The sequence below is a fragment of the Triticum urartu genome, chromosome 6A, assembly GCF_056163025.1.
Source record: "Triticum urartu cultivar PI428250 chromosome 6A, HENAU_Tu73, whole genome shotgun sequence".
In the NCBI taxonomy this organism is placed as follows: Eukaryota; Viridiplantae; Streptophyta; class Magnoliopsida; order Poales; family Poaceae; genus Triticum; species Triticum urartu.
The window spans coordinates 592,619,513-592,638,486 of record NC_141878.1 but is presented as its reverse complement, the minus strand read 5'-3'; the positions used below and the strand labels follow the sequence as shown (position 1 = coordinate 592,638,486).

Genomic DNA, 18,974 nt, shown 5'->3' with positions numbered 1-18,974 from the left:
AACGTTTTTCGGCTTCCATCTGTTGGGGAACGTTGCAGAAAACAAAAATTTTCCTACTCGTTTCACCAAGATCCATCTAGGAGTTCATCTAGCAACGAGTCATCGGATGCATCTACATACCTTTGTAGATCGCGTGCGGAAGCGTTCAAAGAACGGTGATGATGTAGTCGAACACGACGTGATCCAAATCATCGATGACCAAGCGCCGAACGGACAGCACCTCCGCATTCAACACACGTACGGGACGGGAGACGTCTCCTCCTTCTTGATCCAGCAAGGGGAAAGGAGAGGTTGATGAAGATCCAGCAGCACGACGGCGTGGTGGTGGATGCAGGGCGTCACAGTAGCAGGGCTTCGCCTATACTATGAGAGAGACGTAACGGGAAGAGAGGGAGGCGCCAGGGGCTGGTGTATGAAGTCCCTCCTCTCCCCCACTATATATAGGGGTGCTAGGGGGGGCGCCGGCCCTAGGAGATTGAATCTCCTAGGGGGGGCGGCGGCCAAGGGTGGGGGGGGGCTTGCCCCCCAAGCAAGGGGGCGCCCCCTTTAGGGTTTCCCCTCAACCCTAGCCGCATGGGCCCTAGGGGAGTGGCGCCCCAGCCTGGGCTAGGTTCCCTCCCACTTCAGCCCATGGGGCCCCCCGGGATAGGTGGCCCCACCCGGTGGACCCCCGGGACCCTTCCGGTGGTCCCGGTACAATACCGGTGACCCCGAAACTTGTCCCGATGGCTGAAACAGCACTTCCTATATATAATTCTTTACCTTCGGACCATTCCGGAACTCCTCGTGACGTCCGGGATCTCATCCGGGACTCCGAACAACATTCGGGTTACTGCATATACATATCTTCACAACCCTAGCGTCACCGAACCTTAAGTGTGTAGACCCTATGGGTTCGGGAGACAAGCAGACATGACCGAGACGACTCTCTGGTCAATAACCAACAGCGGGATCTGGATACCCATGTTGGCTCCCACATGCTCCACGATGATCTCATCGGATGAACCACGATGTCGAGGATTCAATCAACCCCGCATGCAATTCCCTTTGTCAATTGATATGTTACTTGCCCGAGATTCGATCGTCGGTATCCCAATACCTCGTTCAATCTCGTTACTGGCAAGTCACTTTACTCGTACCGTAATGCATGATCCCGTGACCAGACACTTGGTCACTTTGAGCTCATTATGATGATGCATTACCGAGTGGGCCCAGTGATACCTCTCCATCATACGGAGTGACAAATCCCAGTCTTGATCCATGTCAACCCAACAGACACTTTCGGAGATACCCGTAGTCTACCTTTATAGTCACCCAGTTACGTTGTGACGTTTGGTATACCCAAAGCACTCCTACGGCATCCGGGAGTTACACGATCTCATGGTCTAAGGAAAAGATACTTGACATTGGAAAAACTCTAGCAAACGAACTATACGATCTTGTGCTATGTTTAGGATTGGGTCTTGTCCATCACATCATTCTCCTAATGATGTGATCTCGTTATCAATGACATCCAATGTCCATAGTCAGGAAACCATGACTATCTGTTTATCAACAGTCTCCCACTTGCACTAGAGTCAATAATCTAGTTACATTGTGACGAATCGAACACCCATGGAATTCTGGTGTTGATCATGTTTTGCTCTAGGGAGAGGTTTAGTCAACGGATCTGCTACATTCAGGTCCGTATGTACTTTACAAATATCTATGTCTCCATCTTGAACATTTTCATGAATGGAGTTGAAGCGACGCTTGATGTGCCTTGTCTTCTTGTGAAACCTAGGCTCCTTGGCAAGTGCAATAGCTCCAGTGTTGTCACAGAAAAGTTTGATTGGCCCCGACGCATTGGGTATGACTCCTAGGTCGGTGATGAACTCCTTCACCCATATTGCTTCATGTGCTGCCTCCGAGGCTGCCATGTATTCCGCTTCACATGTAGATCCCGCCACGACGCTTTGCTTGCAACTGCACCAGCTTACTGCCCCACCATTCAAAATATACACGTATCCGGTTTGTGACTTAGAGTCATCCAGATCTGTGTCGAAGCTAGTGTCGACGTAACCCTTTACGACGAGCTCTTCGTCACCTCCATAAACGAGAAACATTTCCTTAGTCCTTTTCAGGTACTTCAGGATATTCTTGACCGTTGTCCAGTGTTCCTTGCCGGGATTACTTTGGTACCTTCCTACCAAACTTACGGCAAGGTTTACATCAGGTCTGGTACACAGCATGGCATACATAATAGAACCTATGGCTGATGCATAGGGGATGACGCTCATCTCTTCTATATCTTCTGCCGTGGTCGGACATTGAGCTGAGCTCAATTTCATACCTTGTAACACAGGCAAGAACCCCTTCTTAGATTGATCCATATTGAACTTCTTCAATATCTTATCAAGGTATGTGCTTTGTGAAAGACCTATGAGGCGTCTCGATCTATCTCTATAGATTTTGATGCCTAATATATAAGCAGCTTCTCCAAGGTCCTTCATTGAAAAACTATTATTCAAGTAGGCCTTGATGCTGTCCAAGAGTTCTATATCATTTCCCATCAATAGTATGTCATCCACATATAATATGAGAAATGCTACAGAGCTCCCACTCACTTCCTTGTAAACGCAGGCTTCTCCATAAGTCTGCGTAAACCCAAACGCTTTGATCATCTCATCAAAGCGAATGTTCCAACTCCGAGATGCTTGCACCAGCCCATAAATCGAGCGTTGGAGCTTGAACACCTTGTTAGCATTCTTAGGATCGACAAAACCTTCCGGCTGCATCATATACAATTCTTCCTTAAGGAAACCACTAAGGAATGTCGTTTTGACGTCCATTTGCCATATCTCATAATCGTAGAATGCGGCAATTGCTAACATGATTCGGACGGACTTTAGCTTCGCTACCGGTGAGAAAGTCTCATCGTAGTCAACCCCTTGAACTTGTCGATAACCCTTAGCGACAAGTCGAGCTTTATAAATGGTCACATTACCATCCGCGTCTGTCTTCTTCTTAAAGATCCATTTATTTTCTATGGCTCGCCGTTCAACGGGCAAGTCAGTCAAAGTCCATACTTCATTTTCATACATGGATCCTATCTCGGATTTCATGGCTTCTAGCCACTTGTCGGAATCCGGGCCCGCCATCGCTTCTTCATAGTTCGAAGGTTCACCGTTGTCTAGCAACATGATTTCCAAGACAGGGTTGCCAATAAGATACATTACAAGCGTCCAACCAAGGCTTATTTAGAGCTACAAATAGAGATATGGTGCAAACATACAAATAACAATACAGTACAATACAGACGTCCAGCCAAGTCTAATTTAGAGCTACAAATAGGGATATGGTGCAAACATACAAATACTATTTAGATACACGCAATTCACTTGCTGCGAAGTTGGGCACTTCATGGTGCACCGTCTTGAGTTCTCTCCATCATGTGAGCCCACCTTACAGCCACTTGCACATAAACCATGTCGTACATCATATCAACAAACTGGAAGAAGGCAGCTCTCCATGTTCTCTTCATCAACATGGTGCAGAAAACTGTCCACAGACCCACCACAAATCCAATGCTCATGGCAAGATAAACAGATGGCATATGATCTATATCTTCGAGTTCACTTTGCTCTGCATCATGTGATGAGCAGTTCCTGCCAACCGGATCTCCACAAAGACCAGGGTTACCGATGTAGATATACATCTGGTTTCCAAGAGTTTGTAACTGTTCTCCGAGTGGTATTGCACCGGACAGATTGTTGTATGACAAGTTCAAGTAGCTCAAATAAGTTAAAGCCAACAAACTTGATGGTATTGCACCAGAAAACTCGTTGAAGGATAGGTCGAGTGAGTCCAACTGCCTTAAATCACCAATGTGGTTTGGGATTGCTCTTGTGAGTTGATTATTTGACAAGTTCAGATTGTTAAGCCCAATGAGTAGAGTTGTCTCCTCCGGAACATGTCCTGTCAAACTATTACTTGACAAATCAAGAATCACTAGCAATTTGTAGATTACAAAGGTATAGTTACGCTTTTGGTCCTTTATGTATACTCGGATGCTCTCTTCAAAATTGTAATACTCCGTGTCCTGCGAAACCACTGCCATCATTGCCTTCAGGTTTGACAAAGACCATGGTATGCTTCCTGTTATCTTGTTGTGTGCTATGTCCAAATAATGAAGACTGTCTAGGGAAGTGAGATTCTTAGGAATATGGCCGCTGAACATATTTGATCGCACTCTTAATATTTTCAAATGTGGTATTTTTTCTGGCAACCATTCAGGCAATCCTCCAAATAACCAATTGTAAGAAAGATCAAGGAACATTAACCTTGACGACCTTTGAAGAAATTTAGGGAATTCACCAGTGAGACCGTTGTTATTCAGGGCTAAGCTTAGCATGTCAAAACCAAATTGATTCGTAGAGTTTGCATCAGATTCCTTCCAGCACTGCATAATATCTCCTGTTAAATGGTTTCCTGATAGGTCCAACCTACTCAGTCTAGTCAATTGGCATATAGATGACGGGATGGTGCCTGTAAGTTGATTATTTGCAAGCAACAACTCTCCGAGTAGTGGAGCATTCAGCTCTGATGGCAATGACCCAAAGAAAGAGTTTGAAGATAGGTTTAGTCTTGATATATTTATAAGTAACCATGGTACTTGTCCGGTAAACTTATTTGACCCAAGATATATGTGGTCAGCTGACATATGTTCTAGATTTGCCGGTAATGAGCCATGCAATTTGTTTCCTGATGCTTGCAAGAATGAAGCTCGGGAAAATGTCACCCAAAACCAATCAGGAATAACATCATCCAGATTTGCGTTACTGAGAACAAGAACATCAATGTCAGATTGCCATCTAAGCCACTCTGGAAAACTGGGGCCCAGTTGGCATGAACCGAAACCTGCGACCTTCAATCTAAATGGAGGAACCCATTCGTGTTTGATAGCTAATCTCAAAGAGTTGTATGACAAGTCAAGATACTCTAAATTCAGTAGGCCCGAGAAATGCTCCTCCGAGAGCACACTGCTGAATTTATTATGGCTGAGGTCCAACATTTTTAAATTACCGAGTGCTCCAACTCCTACAGGTAGAGGGCCAGTTAACATGTTTTGAGATGCTTGAGGAACGGCGAGACCGGTCAAGTTCCCAATCCAAAAGGGTAGATTCCCGGTCATATTTGCACCCTGCACTGACAATTCTTGCAATGTATTCCATGCACACTTTGGCAATCGCTCCATGAACTCCCCTATGTTTGAACCAGTGTTGATACCGCTAAACCTCATTATTGTCAAATTGCACAGATTATATAATTTGTTTGGTATCAGACCCACAAGATTGTTCCAACTAAAGTCTATGACTTGAAGGGACGTCATGTTTGCCAACTTACTAGGAATGTCCCCTTCCAAGCCGGAATCTTGGAGGTAAAGCTCCTTAAGGCTTGTGAGATTCCAAAACCAGCGTGCTTGAGTGAATTATTATAGAATTTGTTATAAGACAAATCAAGTATGTCGACATGTGTGAGGTTGGAATGTGACATGCTAGCAGATACGGGAAGATTGAGTCCACAGGAGCTCAGGCGAAGCACTTTAAGAGAAGGAAGCATGTTCACCATCTGAAGCCAATCCTTGGCAGAACTAAGATCCACCCAGCTCATGTCAAGATGGCGCAAAGAAGAGAGACGTGGCAACCATGCAAGGTTCACTGAGTAACTATTTGAATCAAGAAAATTCCAACTGACATCTAGATATTGCAACTTTGAGAGATTGCCAAGTTGGGAAGGTATTCTTCCAGTGAATCCAACATTCGAGAGGTTGAGATACCTTAGGTTCTTGAGAGAAGTCAAGAACACAGGGATGCTTGTGCCGTTGAAGTAATTCCAGCTCAGGTAAAGATACCTTAGGTGTTGTAAAGTAGCCAAAGAAGAGCTCATCTCCCCTGCCGACAAGCTCAACCATCCGCTCACGTGGCCGTGCGTGTCGATGCTGCCGAGGCTGACCTTGATGATATGGCCAGTTCTGTTGCTGCAACGGACTCCCTTCCATCGACAACAGTCGTCGCCCTGCCATGATGACAGACGACCAGCAGGGTCCAGGAGGCTTGCCTTGAAGGACAGAAGCGCATCTCGCTCGCTGCCAATGCAGGCTCCTGATGCACTCGCTTGACCATGGGAAGTGGATGCTGCTTGGAAGATCAACAGGCAAAGGAGCAGCGCAGTTCCTCGGATAAGGAGCGCAAGCTTAATCATGTTGGTCGGAAATGGCAGATGGAAATGAGACAGAGCAGCTTCTCTCTTGTGCTGCAATATATACGAGTATGGTCTGGTCATCAGGGCAAACTTTTCCTGTAGTCAAGTTGCAGCTGGATTTTGTTGATTGAGACAGTCAACAATGACAAGCTGAGGTTGGAATTTCTACCCAAGATTCGGTCATTAGCTTGGACCAGAGACTTCTCAATTCTCCTTTGGAGATAATAATGAGTGGACTAGTTTGGACACTCAGGCAAAAGCAATCAGACACCAGCCTATGTCATGTCGAAAAAATTAAAAGAAAATTCAGAAAATTTCCAGTTCTTGAGCACTCGCACCTTCATTTTCTTGGAAAAATGGTGCACGCAGGCATGCAAAAAACTGCTCCGTAATTTCTCTCTTGAAACAGTCAATCATACTGTAATACGTAGTATGAAGCAGAAACTGCAAGGAGACGATAGGAGGGGACCTTGTCGGCGTGGAAGAAGGAGTCAACGGAGGCGTCTTCGGTCGGGGTCGTCGTGGAGGTGCACGTCCATCCCCACCCGCCCAACCACCCGCGACCACGACACCGCCTGCCTGCAGATCGACACCGCCTGTCTTGCGCGCCCCAACTTTCCCAGTTCGCGGCAGCGAGGCGGCGAGTTTGACGGTGGCGGAGAGGTGGGGAGTGGGGGAAGAGAGAGGCGGCCAGACCACGGCGGCGTGCGTGTCATCCACAAACCGGGCCAGGATTTTAGATGGCCTGATGGGCCAGGCCGGCATCACGTGGTCACCTGCCCGGTTTATTTTTTACCCCTAAAAATTATTTCTTTTTTGCTTATATAAGGTTTGCATTGCACCCTGTTACTACAAGATGAGTTCAAATGATCCCTAATAGAAATGGATTCAAGCGAACCGGAATCACATGGGGTATGGGAGAATAGTTCAAAAAAAGCACACACATCATCAAAACACACAGAAGGGGATAAACAAAATGGGGTCACACTCTGAGGAGATGGACTTAGGGGATACCCATGTACACTGCATGCCTTCTCGTCTCCTCCCTGAAATCCGACACCAACGATTGTGTTGCATCTGCCATCGCATCACCCCCACCCCCCCCCCTCCCACACACACACACCCCGTGAGGGATTGGTTCAAGGTCCATGAGCAGCTGAAGGGAGGTGCTGACCACCCACGGCCACCGTGAGAGGAGGTGGAGGACCATGGGGATCGTGCATCAGCTTTCTACACGGCGCCGGCTATGAATCTAGCAAAGACGGATGGAAGCAGGACTACGACCAAGCGAGAGGAGACGCCTGCCAGCTGCTTTGCTGGCTAACTGAACCAGAGATTATAAGTCCCACATTGCTAATTTAGGTGGACTTGCACCAACATATTTGTATTTTTTTACGAAACTAAGAGAGTTTTATTCATGGATCATAAGGTTACAATCGAGTGGCAATATATCCTCACAACATGGAGGACATCTGTTCATCTATACCGCAGTACATGACTCAGTACGACTATAGTTTGCCATACAATCTGCTACCCTATTTTTGAGCTCTACTGGTTTTCTAAGGAATAAACTCCCTGCCAATCATCGTCGCCTTGATTTCAGCTACCAAGTGTCCATAAGCTGAACGAGACCAATTATCACCTACAAGTATTGAGAGAACCTCTGAGGAATCTACTTGGACCATCGCTGGACGATCCATATGTTGTGCAGCTAGGGCCAAACCTTGCATAAGCGCATGTAACCACAATGGTTGTCTTACATCTAGTACGTTGCATCTCGATACTGCACCAGTAACATGCTTAAACTTATAATTTCATCGTCCGCAAATAAAACTTATAATTTCATCAAGTTTACATATTATTTAATCTAAAAAAATCAAGTTAACATATTTGTGCACGGTGAGCCTAAACTTATAATTTCTTTAATAAAAATGATGATAAAAATATTGAACAGAGTTTACATATAAAACTAATGGAAACTTTATTGTACAAACTGCACCATTAATCACTTTGTAGGAGCAATGAGCAAATGGTTCAACCCCGAGGAAGAAACTCATATACTCCCTCCGTCCGGAATTACTTGTCGTGAAAATGGATGTATTTAGAACTAAAATACGTTTAGATACATTCATTTCTACGACAAATAATTCCGAACAGAGGGAGTAATTCTCAAGGTGTTGTAGAACGTAACGGAACTGCTCAAGTGCCATGGTCACATGCACTAGGATATTATACCTTCCATGTACTTGCAGGCTGAAAATGAGCTAGAAGATTATTTTAATTTGACACGTACGTACGGCTCCGGCTCGGAGTTAGTTAATTATACAATTCTAGACTACGAGAAAGGGGTTCACTATGTGACAATCGATGAATTGCAATTACATGTATGGATACTAGCAGAATCAGCCGATGGCCGGCCGGGTGGGGTGGATGTTAGCGCACGAGACCAACCTTGGTCCTTATGCTCGCATCATAGACAAATACTCTTACATGGAAAAAGGCTAGCCAGAGCGACACATCTGATCATGTTGACAGTAACTATGACGACAATGAAGATCGCATCCATGACACTGATAACTTCAGTGACACATCTGATGACATTGATGGCAACGGTGATGACGTTGATGGAAAAAGTGATGACGATGAACATGGTGGCTGTGAGCCTGATGACTTCAGCAACACAACTGATGACGTTGATGACGAAAGTAACAACAATGAAGATGGCGTCCGTGACGCTGATGACTTCAGTGACATGCGTGATGACATTGATAGCAACTGTGATGACGTGATGGGAGTGAATTGCAAAAAACATTGACACTTCAGGCAAGGTTTGCAGGAACCACAAATTTACGGAATTATGTCAAAAAACACTATTTTTTTCATAATTTTTTGCAAAAAACACTGATTGCTTGTTTGGACCGTTTTAAATATGTTTATGATATGGGGTTCCATAAATGATGACGTGGCATAACTGTTCACACTAGACGTCGTTAAAGATATATATATATATTTACCCTAAGCTCCCTCCTTTTTTAGAAAAGAGCCAACGGTAAGTTTCCATCTCCTCTCCCACCGTTGACTATGTCAGCTGGGCCTCCCCTATGCCAGCCAATGGAGCTCGAGCTCGCCAGCGTGCAAGCCAGCAGCAGCTCCCCTGCGCCAGTCGGGCCACGAGCTCCGCCATGCCCCATTCCGAACAGCTCACCTGGAGCTTCACCGCCTCGCCGCCGGCGCCGCTGCTTGCGCCCACGCGCGGCCGGCGCCGCTGCTGCTGCTCGTGGCCGGTGCCACTGCTCGCCACCATGAGCGGTCGGCGTGACTGCTGCTACTCGCGGCCGGCGCGACTGCTTGTGCCCAGGCGAGTCTGGTGCGGCTGCTGCTGCTCGCGTCCGCCGCCGCCGCTGCTGCTCACGTCCGCCGAGCTTTATCGCCGCCCAGTGTCGTGCCCCACATGGCCACATCGGGCTCCGCCGCCCCCGCACTGTGCTGGCAGGATGCGTGCTCGAACTCGAGCAGCAGGGGTCGATGGATGCGGTTGGCTGCTACCTTCAGATCGAAGCAAGGACCAGGGTCAACACGCGTGATGCAGAGGTCGGGCGTGAGGTCGACGCAGTGGACGTAGCAGTGGTGCAGGTGGAAGCAGAGCTCCGGCGTGAGGCACGGCCGCTGCAAGGACTTGGCGCGGCGAGGCACTTGGGTCCAAATCCGATGTGGAGGGCTTCGCCAACGACTTGGTTCGCTGGATCCGGGCGAAGAACACGGCGGCTCGACCTTGGCGTCGATGGCGCGGCGGGATAGAGCTCATGGGCAGAGAGAGAGATGAGACAGGAAAAGGACCCGATTGCTTTTATTTCCGGGCCAAGGAGCCGATTGCTTTTTCATTTTTCCAAAAAGGGTGTTGGTGTAAAACCGTCTATCTAATAGCGTCGCCTGAGAACCGTTACGCCACGTCAGCAAAAGCGGGACCCCCATGTCATAAACATACTTAAAACGGTCCAAATGAGCAAGCAGTGTTTTTTGCAAAAGTTATGAAAAAAAATTAATGCTTTTTGCTTGAAGTGTCGATATTTTTTGAAATTCACTCCGTTGATGGAAAAAGTGATGACGATGAACATGGTGGTTGTGAGGCTAATGACTTCAGCAGCACAACTGATGACGTTGATGACGAAAGTAACAACGGTGAAGATGGTGTCCGTGACGCTGATGACTTCAGTGACACACCTGATGATATTGATGGCACCAGTGATGACGTTGATGGGAAAAGTGATAACGGTGAACATGGTGGTTGTGAAGCCGGTGACTTCAGCAACACAACTGATGACATTGATGACGAAAGTAACAACGATGAAGATGGCGTCTATGAAGCGGATGACTTCAGCGACACAGCTGTCGCGGACGATGTTTATGCCGTCCAGGTTTATTAGGGTGTCGGGCGACTTTCTACACTTCACGTTCTGAAAATCCTGTGTGATATAGGATCCCTCAAGCACACTAGAAATGTCGGGACAGTGCACCAAAATTTATCACTGGTGATGATGACAACGTGCTACCTACCTCTTGCCTCTTCAGATATCTTATTACAAACAAGTGTGTCAGTTCACATGTTATAGGGTAGATCAGACTAGGCTCGAGAAGGAACTCGCAGAAGAGGAAGGTAATGGGGTTGTAGAAGGAAGCAGGAGATTAGGAACTGACTTGAGGTGTTGGTGTTCGATTGATTTATAGACTTTTGGAGCGCCAGGTGGTTCTGATATTTGGCCATGTGCCATGTCATTGTCATCAGAATGACCGAAAATCGAGCAGTCTGTTGATCCTGGAGGGTCCTCTGCTTTTGCTTGTTTGTTTGTGAAAACAGAGACCGCATATATTCAGCATTGCTTTACTTTCGTATGAAGCTGCCCTCACATTTTTCTGTTCGGATCCTTTGCAAGCTCGTGCATATTTGGATCAGCAGGTAACCATTGAAGTTTGTCTGTTGTTACATTTTTTGTTTTTTGAAATGTCTAGGTGTCTGCTAACATTTTTTTTAGAAAAGGAGGATGACCCCCGGCCTCTGCATCTGCGAGATGCATACGGCCACTTTATTGATTATTCTCGAGGACCTTACAAAGTATTACAACAATATGCCTAAATCCAACATCTTGGCAACATATGCCGCTACTCTTATCCATACGATGAAGGGGTGCTAGCTGGGCCACTCAGACCACTCACCTAAGCCTAACATCAAAAGCCGGAAGCCCCAGCCGAGCCACATACCGGGTCTGGGGCACAATCCGGTCAGGCGCACTCGTGTGTCGTCGCCGCCATCATCCACAGGTCCGTCTTCAGCTCATATTGAGGCATCTACCTTGTCTGGCCACTCAGCCATCGAAGTCACCATGACGACAGACAACTACCTCCTCCTGCGCGAGTCCATCCCGCGCATCGGACGCCGACCCTCCACAGCACCATGCCGCCGATAACCGCCGCCATCAATGTGTGAGATGAAGCACCGCTCCGCCAAGTCCGGCAGGGCTGCTGAAGACCAAGCACCGTGGAATAAGGACTCCGAGGCAGAGCACATAGGCGGCAGAGCGCCAACGCACGGCCACCAGGCGAACTCCGACCACGCCACCAACCGCCGCCAAGCAACCAAAGCATCACATCCACCCCAAGCTCACCACGAGCAACACCCCCAAGAGGGTGACGACGCCCGGAGCGCCGCTGTCGCTCGATCCGGCAAGGATTTGGGCTTTCGCCCGGCATACGAGCTGGGTGGAAGGAGGAGGGGAAGGAGGCAACCTGGACGGCGCCTACAAAAAGGGTACGGCGCTCTCGGGCGTCGCCGCCGTCGTGGCCAGCACTGCTGGCCTCGGATTTCTCCGGAGCCACCTTCCACCTCCAGCCGCCAAACAGGTACAACTCCGGCGATAAAGGCCGCCCAAAGCAGGACCATCGGAGGCAGCCCTGGTTGAAGTAGACGGAGGCCTTCAGATCTGTATCGGGCGCCGCCGAGACGCCTGCACCACAGCCGCCACCTGCCGCCGCCTTGCCGCCCCCGCAGCAGAGGAAGAACGGCCAGCACCACGAGCACGGGTCACCGCAGACCCGGCGTCGACCCACCAGCCGAGGCCACCGCCACGGATTCAAAGCCCCCCGAGGAAGAACGGGGCGGCCAGATCCTCGCCGCCACCTTCACCGGCGGCCGAGCGGCGAGCCGGCGGCCACCTCCGGTGGCGACGAGGGAGAGGAGAGGTGGGGGAGAGGGCCGGCAGCGGGCTAGGGTTACGCCGCCCGAGTCGCCCCTGCGTGAGCGACGCGGGGGCGCGTTGTTTTCTTCGTTGTCGTTCTTTTTCTGTTTGGCTTCAGAATCGCCTTTCTAGATGACTAGTGAAAGCAGAGCATCTCTCTGCTGAGCTGGTTTGGGACTGAGCCGAGGAGCTGATTTCAGTTCTGGTGTTTGTTCGCTAGGTGGTTGTTGATTTCTGTTCATGTGCCATGTCATTGTCAACAGAAATACAGAATGACTGAATCTCAGAGCAGTCTGTTGATCCTTATATCCGCTTAGCTGAAACAGAGACCCTTGCATTGTATCTGCTTTGCTTGGTTGCTTGTGAAACAGAGAGCGCCCACTTTCTTTTCTTTTTTTGTTTTTGCGGGGAAAGAGAGCGCCCACTTTCAGCATTGTTTCACATTTCTTTTGCAGTCGTGCATTTTTGGAGGAGATCGAAGACCACAAATGTCTGCTGCTGTTCATCCGAGTTTCCCCTCGAAACAAACACTTCTTTAGGGAACCGTATTGTTTTTTAAAACGGAGGCAAACGTTTTGTCTTATCGATTAATTAAGAAGAAGAGAATTGCCCAGTTAATTTAAGGAAAATCGGGCAAAAACCTACACAAATAAAGCACGGACTAACTACTCACAAAGCAAGAAATCCCTCAATCGCACAGTCGGCCCTTGCCAAACTCTCTGAATGCACAACATCCACAAACCCACTACTACTACGCCAACTGAATCTCAACACGAACACCATGACGCAAGACATCATGCACCTCCCAAGCCGAGAGACCGAAGATCATCCATCAAGCAACCATAGACGTCTTTCCTATGACGTCACTCTTGCCTTTGCCCATCTTTTTTAGTTTGCCCCTTATTGGCGTTCCCGTCAGGAGGCAAGCAATTGACCTGCCCAAACCAGGTCTAGCAACCTCCACGCTAGCGAGCAAGTCACAAAGTTCCTTCGCGAAGAGAGCATTTGGATTTGGAGTTGAAGTAGGTGCCAACACACTTGGCTCAATGGCCACGCCACTCACAGGCATCACCTCCTCGCTGGTCGCATATGAGGGAAGGGCAGCGACATCTGAAACTCCGCGCTCGACGACTAACGGGTGACGCCCAATGGATTTGGCGAGCGAGAGATCGCACCGTCCAAATCACTACTCTCCTCAGCATCAACTATCTGGCTCGACTCCAGGGGTGATGTTGGTGGAAAAGCCACACTCGAGATCTCGGGAGGGTCTACTTCCAGTTGCTCGACGCACAAAGGCTAAACCGAGCCCGCACACAACTCCCGAAGCTCGGGCATGATTTGTAACACCCGAGTCACAACCACATCATTGTCAAGTCCCTCAGAGGCTAATGGCGGTGAGCTGGCCCTAGCACGAGGGGAGAAACGTCTATGAAGCTCGTCTCCCTTCTCAGCGTCGAAGCTGCCATCGGGCACAACCAAAGGGCGCAACACATGAGCAGTCTGCAACACAGGCGGCGTCAGGGAGAGCCCGCCCAGTGCAGCCTCAACTAGCTCCATGAAGCTCTCCATCCGCAACATCCAACCTTTCATAGAGGCAACGACATCACGTAGAGGCTGGACTGTTTTCTCAAGCTGAAAGGAAGCCATACCAAGGAGCTCAGAGCGCAGCATCTCTGCCTGCCTCTCCAAAGTGGGCCGCATCAAGATATCCGCCGGGGCCATTGAGGCAGCAGGAGCAGAAACGATCGATGGCCAAGAATCACGACAAAATGTCTTCGAGAGGGGCGGGGCTTCTTTCTGGACCTTGTATGGAGATGGAGCTTGTTGGTGCTCGACGGGAGACGGGGCAATGGCGACACAATAGCTCTTCTCAAGGAGCCGAGGGGACGCCGGGCATTGCGGCACTCACGCGCTCGATGACCGTTCTCAAGACACCGATAACATCTAAAAGGATCTCGACAATCCGCTGCACGGTGTCCAGGAAAGAGACATCTGCAACATCGACCATGAAGCCAAGAGGGGACGGGACGGGGAGCCAAAGCAAGGGCTTGTGACGCCTGGCGTTGCACATCGCGCCGCGGGAGCACCTTCTGCCAACCTCCGCATGTATCCGCATCACACGCCATGAGTCCTGCCGAGCAGCCGAAACTGAGGATTTAGTAGCCGGCGGCGGCGTCCGTGGGAACCGTATTGTGGTTGCTGCATGCGCATGCAGCAGATTTTAATTCCTCCCCTAGCCAGTCAGCCCGCGTGGTGAGGCCCCCTCCCTCCCTCGTGTCGTACCCTGCCTTGGAGCGCTCCGTGCGGAGACTGGCTGGCTCGCGTCGCGAGCGCCAAGTACTAGCTTCTACTACGTATTTACTTGACCGGTGGTGGACGGACTTGAGGTCTTGAGGTTGACGGACTTGCATGAGGTCTTCCCTCCCCTCCGGTGGTGGCCAGGCTTCACATAATAATAAGGCTAATCAAGTCCGGGAGAGTTGGTCTTTTTAAACCCCGGCCGGGGCCTCATCAACCAGCTGAGCATCCAGTCCAGCGTTCCAACCCATACCTGGCAGTGGCACACACACCTGATCTCACAACCCGGCAGCAAAACCATGCAAGAACGGCTGCCGTTTCTTCCGATCCGGCCAACCAAAGGTGTCCAAACATCCATCTTTCGTCTTGCCGATAGTTTTCTGTTTGCGATCAAGCATTTCACAAAATCAAACCTCTGTGGTCTGTGCTATGATTGCCGTAGCGGCTACCAGCAAACTCTTTTTTTACATGCATGGGTTCTAATGTTTTATTAATTCTTCACACTTGCAGGTAAGGGAGGCCTTATGTGTAGGAGTCAACCGGCGAGACTCACCACCATCCTTAAGTTATTGTCATTGCTGCTCGTTTCTTGTGGAGTTGGCAGTGTCCGCTCCTCCTCGACGATGACAGTCCATGATAATAGCACGGACATGATGTCGCTGCTAGATTTCAAGAGGGCCATCACCAACGACTCCAAGCAAGCCTTGACATCTTGGCATGTCGGCGCCCTGCTTTGCAGATGGAAGGGCGTCGACTGCAGCGACCCGAAGCACCCGGGGCGACTCACCAGACTGAATCTTCATGACCTAGCGTTGTCGGGCCCGATTCACTACTAGATATTTCATTATAACTGAGGGTCCAATTACCGTCGGATATTTTTTATCACCGTCAACTATTACTAAAACCGACGGTACACCGTCAGCCATCTCCCGTCGGCCTTGCTTCGTCGGCCATTACAGTAATGGTCGACGGTACAGTCGGGTAATATTGTCACCTACGGTAGTAAGCCGACGGTGAGCCGTCGGGCATCTTATTGTGACTGCTGGCTCATCTTAGCCCGACGACATTTATTGCCGACGGTTCCTCGTCGGGCATTTACTCTCCGACGGTTATTGCTTCCCGTCGGTTTTCAAAATAGTCGATGGTACATTTGTCCCGCTGGACTTAGTTATGACCATGAGGAGAACCAAACCGTCAGCTCATTAGATGGTCGACAGTGTATACGACCTTTCAGGAAACCTGTTAGCCGAGGGTGAGCGAACACCGCCACAAAACCTATTAGTTGAGGGTGAGCAAACACCGTCATTTTATAAATTCACCAACTGTCTGAAGTGCCCATTGGCATTCTGTATAACCGAGACATATTTTCCACCATAGGTCATTACTCACCCCTCATATATTTCTTTCACCAAGTGGTGTTTCATTCCATAGCAATCATTCAGAATATTGGCATTCCAACAAATGCGTCTCATACACAAGCACAAGGTATTGAGTTGCATCCAAATTGCATTAACCATAATTATCAAATGTCGAATGCAGAAAAAAATAGTAATTGAGATAGGCCACATTTTGCATAAGATAAATTGTCCACTAAGACAAATTTGTCCATAAGATAATAAAGTGTTTCAAATATCTAACACAACTACATTTTGGCATGACTTGAAGATCATTAGACTTTTATAGCCAATCATCATCATCGCCATCGCCACCGCCATAGCCATAGTCATCCTCATCTCCATAGTCATCATATTCCCCATCGCCATAGTGATCATAGTGCTCATCAGCATACAGATCACCCTCGCCATAGTTATCATATCCCCCATTGCCATAGTAGTCATCCTCATCATCATTTCCATGACTCGTACTGCCTCCAGTCCTGCTTCCCATTCCCTAAGTAATGACAAGACTAGTTGTTAGTATAATGTAGCTGAAATTTAAGTGACCTACAGGGATCAAACTTAACTGTTCTAATTGACAGGTTATCTTCTAGCTGCTATATAATAGTATGATTATCCAACAATATGATGCCTATTCACCTTTCGATCCTTCACATGAAACTTTCAGAGGAAACATGAATCAGGAGGAACATATATTCCATACACATTTTCCAAGTACTGTGCATATCTATCTGCGACCCCACTATCAATAGTGTTTACATTTCGCACTCACATGACAAAGCCGAACGAGTAAACTAACAGAACACTATTGGCTAGTTTGGGCATATAGTAAACTAATTAAGAATGGCATGTACAAAAAGCATAAACTAGCAGCATGTGCCCCAAGGTGAAATAAATATTTGCATGTATATGTATTATAAATTGAAATGCATATGTACAGAGGCTTTACCGAACATGGTTCAACAATGCTTAGATAAAGGAAGAGTATCCGTAAGAAAAATATTCCGGATGGTTAGCCTAAATTCTTTCATGTCTACTAATTTGTTCCCTGCGACCTGAATAAATTATACATGAAGTACAAATAAATTATTGTTCATACTATCATATTTTTCCTACTAATGATTTTTGAATTAACATGGTTCAGTTTATCTAGTTTTGCACATAAGAAATGATAGCAAATTAAGATATGCTAGCAAACAAGGCATATGTATAGAGAAACAAGCAAGCAAGGCATATGTATAGAGAAACAAGCATGACAACTGCAGGCTATCAAGTGTGGTCTTCACTGCATTTTTTCTCATAGATGTGCAGATAAACTTGTTCTCTCAACCATCAAGTATTTACATGAAGCATCAGTCATTTCTCTTGGGTGACATAATCCTTTAGAGGAATGCGCCAATATAGTTAACCATGCATTTCTTTTCTAAATCTGTAATTGAAATATATGAAGGATCTACATCTGCTGCTACTTTCCATGACCAAAAATCCTGCACCTGACTTGCACACACAAATTCTTTCTTGATGTGCTAATACATAAGCAAAGACAAACACATAAATGGTGGAACAAGGAGAGGTCATCCCCAGACTTGCGAGCACGACGACAATGAACTAACCTTTTCGGTTTGGTGTTGAGGCACATCACCTCGTCCCCTTTGAAATCCGCCTTCAGAATATGATGGAGACTATGTATCATACAGAAAAGAAACATTACTTAATGGTTCAATTGCTGAAAGCCTACTATTGAGATGGGTATAACTTACCAAGTCATCTGCTGCTGATTGCATTATGCCATCAAAGTCGACTCCCCCTTTCTCAGCCAAAGACTACAAACATCAGCATGTCAGCACAAACCTATTCACTCAGACTCCAATTTACAAGAGAAGACAAGATTACCTGAACAACAAGCTCAATGCCTCGAAGACGCTTGATCTCCTGATTCAAATGTTTGTTTTCTCTTTCTAGACGCTCCTCCTTAGCAGACTGCACCGGCTGTGAGGCCATCGCCCCTTTAGACTTAAACTTCGCCTTCTCTGCTTTGCTAAACAACTCATTAGCAATTCCTAGCCTGCCATGTGGCATTCTGCCTGCTGCTTCGTAGATGATTTGTCCATCTAAATCCGGGTGCTCCTCTTCCCAATTTTCTCTATGGGCATTTTTCATTGCCTTATCAAAATCCTCCTTTTCAAATTAAAATTTAATGGTAAACTGCAGTGTTATGCACATAGTTCTGATGATGATTATAATGAACTAAGTTGCAATATTTTACTGACCCAATGATCAGCAGTTCTTTGACTGCTTATCTTCTCTTCATCAGTCCCTCGATGCAATTTGTGCGTGTGAAGCCAAGCACCAGAAATTCCAGGGTCTTTCCCGATTTTGGGTTTCTGCATTTCAAGAGTGTGACACATCATCCAATGTAAATGAAACTTCCTTATTAAACAGTAAGTAGAAATATGTTTGACGAAAATAGTACCAGAAATTGACGTGTGGCGACAACATTTCCTTAGTTGGCCAGCGGTTACCATCCTCATCCTCTTCTGTTAGTTCTGTAGGCAATTATCCCTTCTTCTTTAATCTTTTGATGGCTGCGGCCTTTTCCTCATGTAGCATCTGCTTCACTTTCCTAGTTAACTTCTCCTCCAAAACACCATCTGCCTTCTCTTGCTCCGATGGGTCACACTTGAAACGCCACTTCCAAAAACCATCCCAAAACATTTTTTGTTAGTTACTAGTGCATTTGTGGAAGTGAGCATATGCATAATCATCAAAGCTTCCAACACTTCATAGATAAACCAAGTAGTTCTGT

General features: G+C 47.5%; 1 pseudogene; it reads right to left on the bottom strand.

Moving 5' to 3' along the window:
* Positions 1-3,400: 3,400 nt before the first annotated feature.
* Positions 3,401-6,243, bottom strand: LOC147966863 (receptor-like protein EIX2; annotated as a pseudogene).
* Between the last annotated feature and the right edge of the window lie 12,731 nt (positions 6,244-18,974).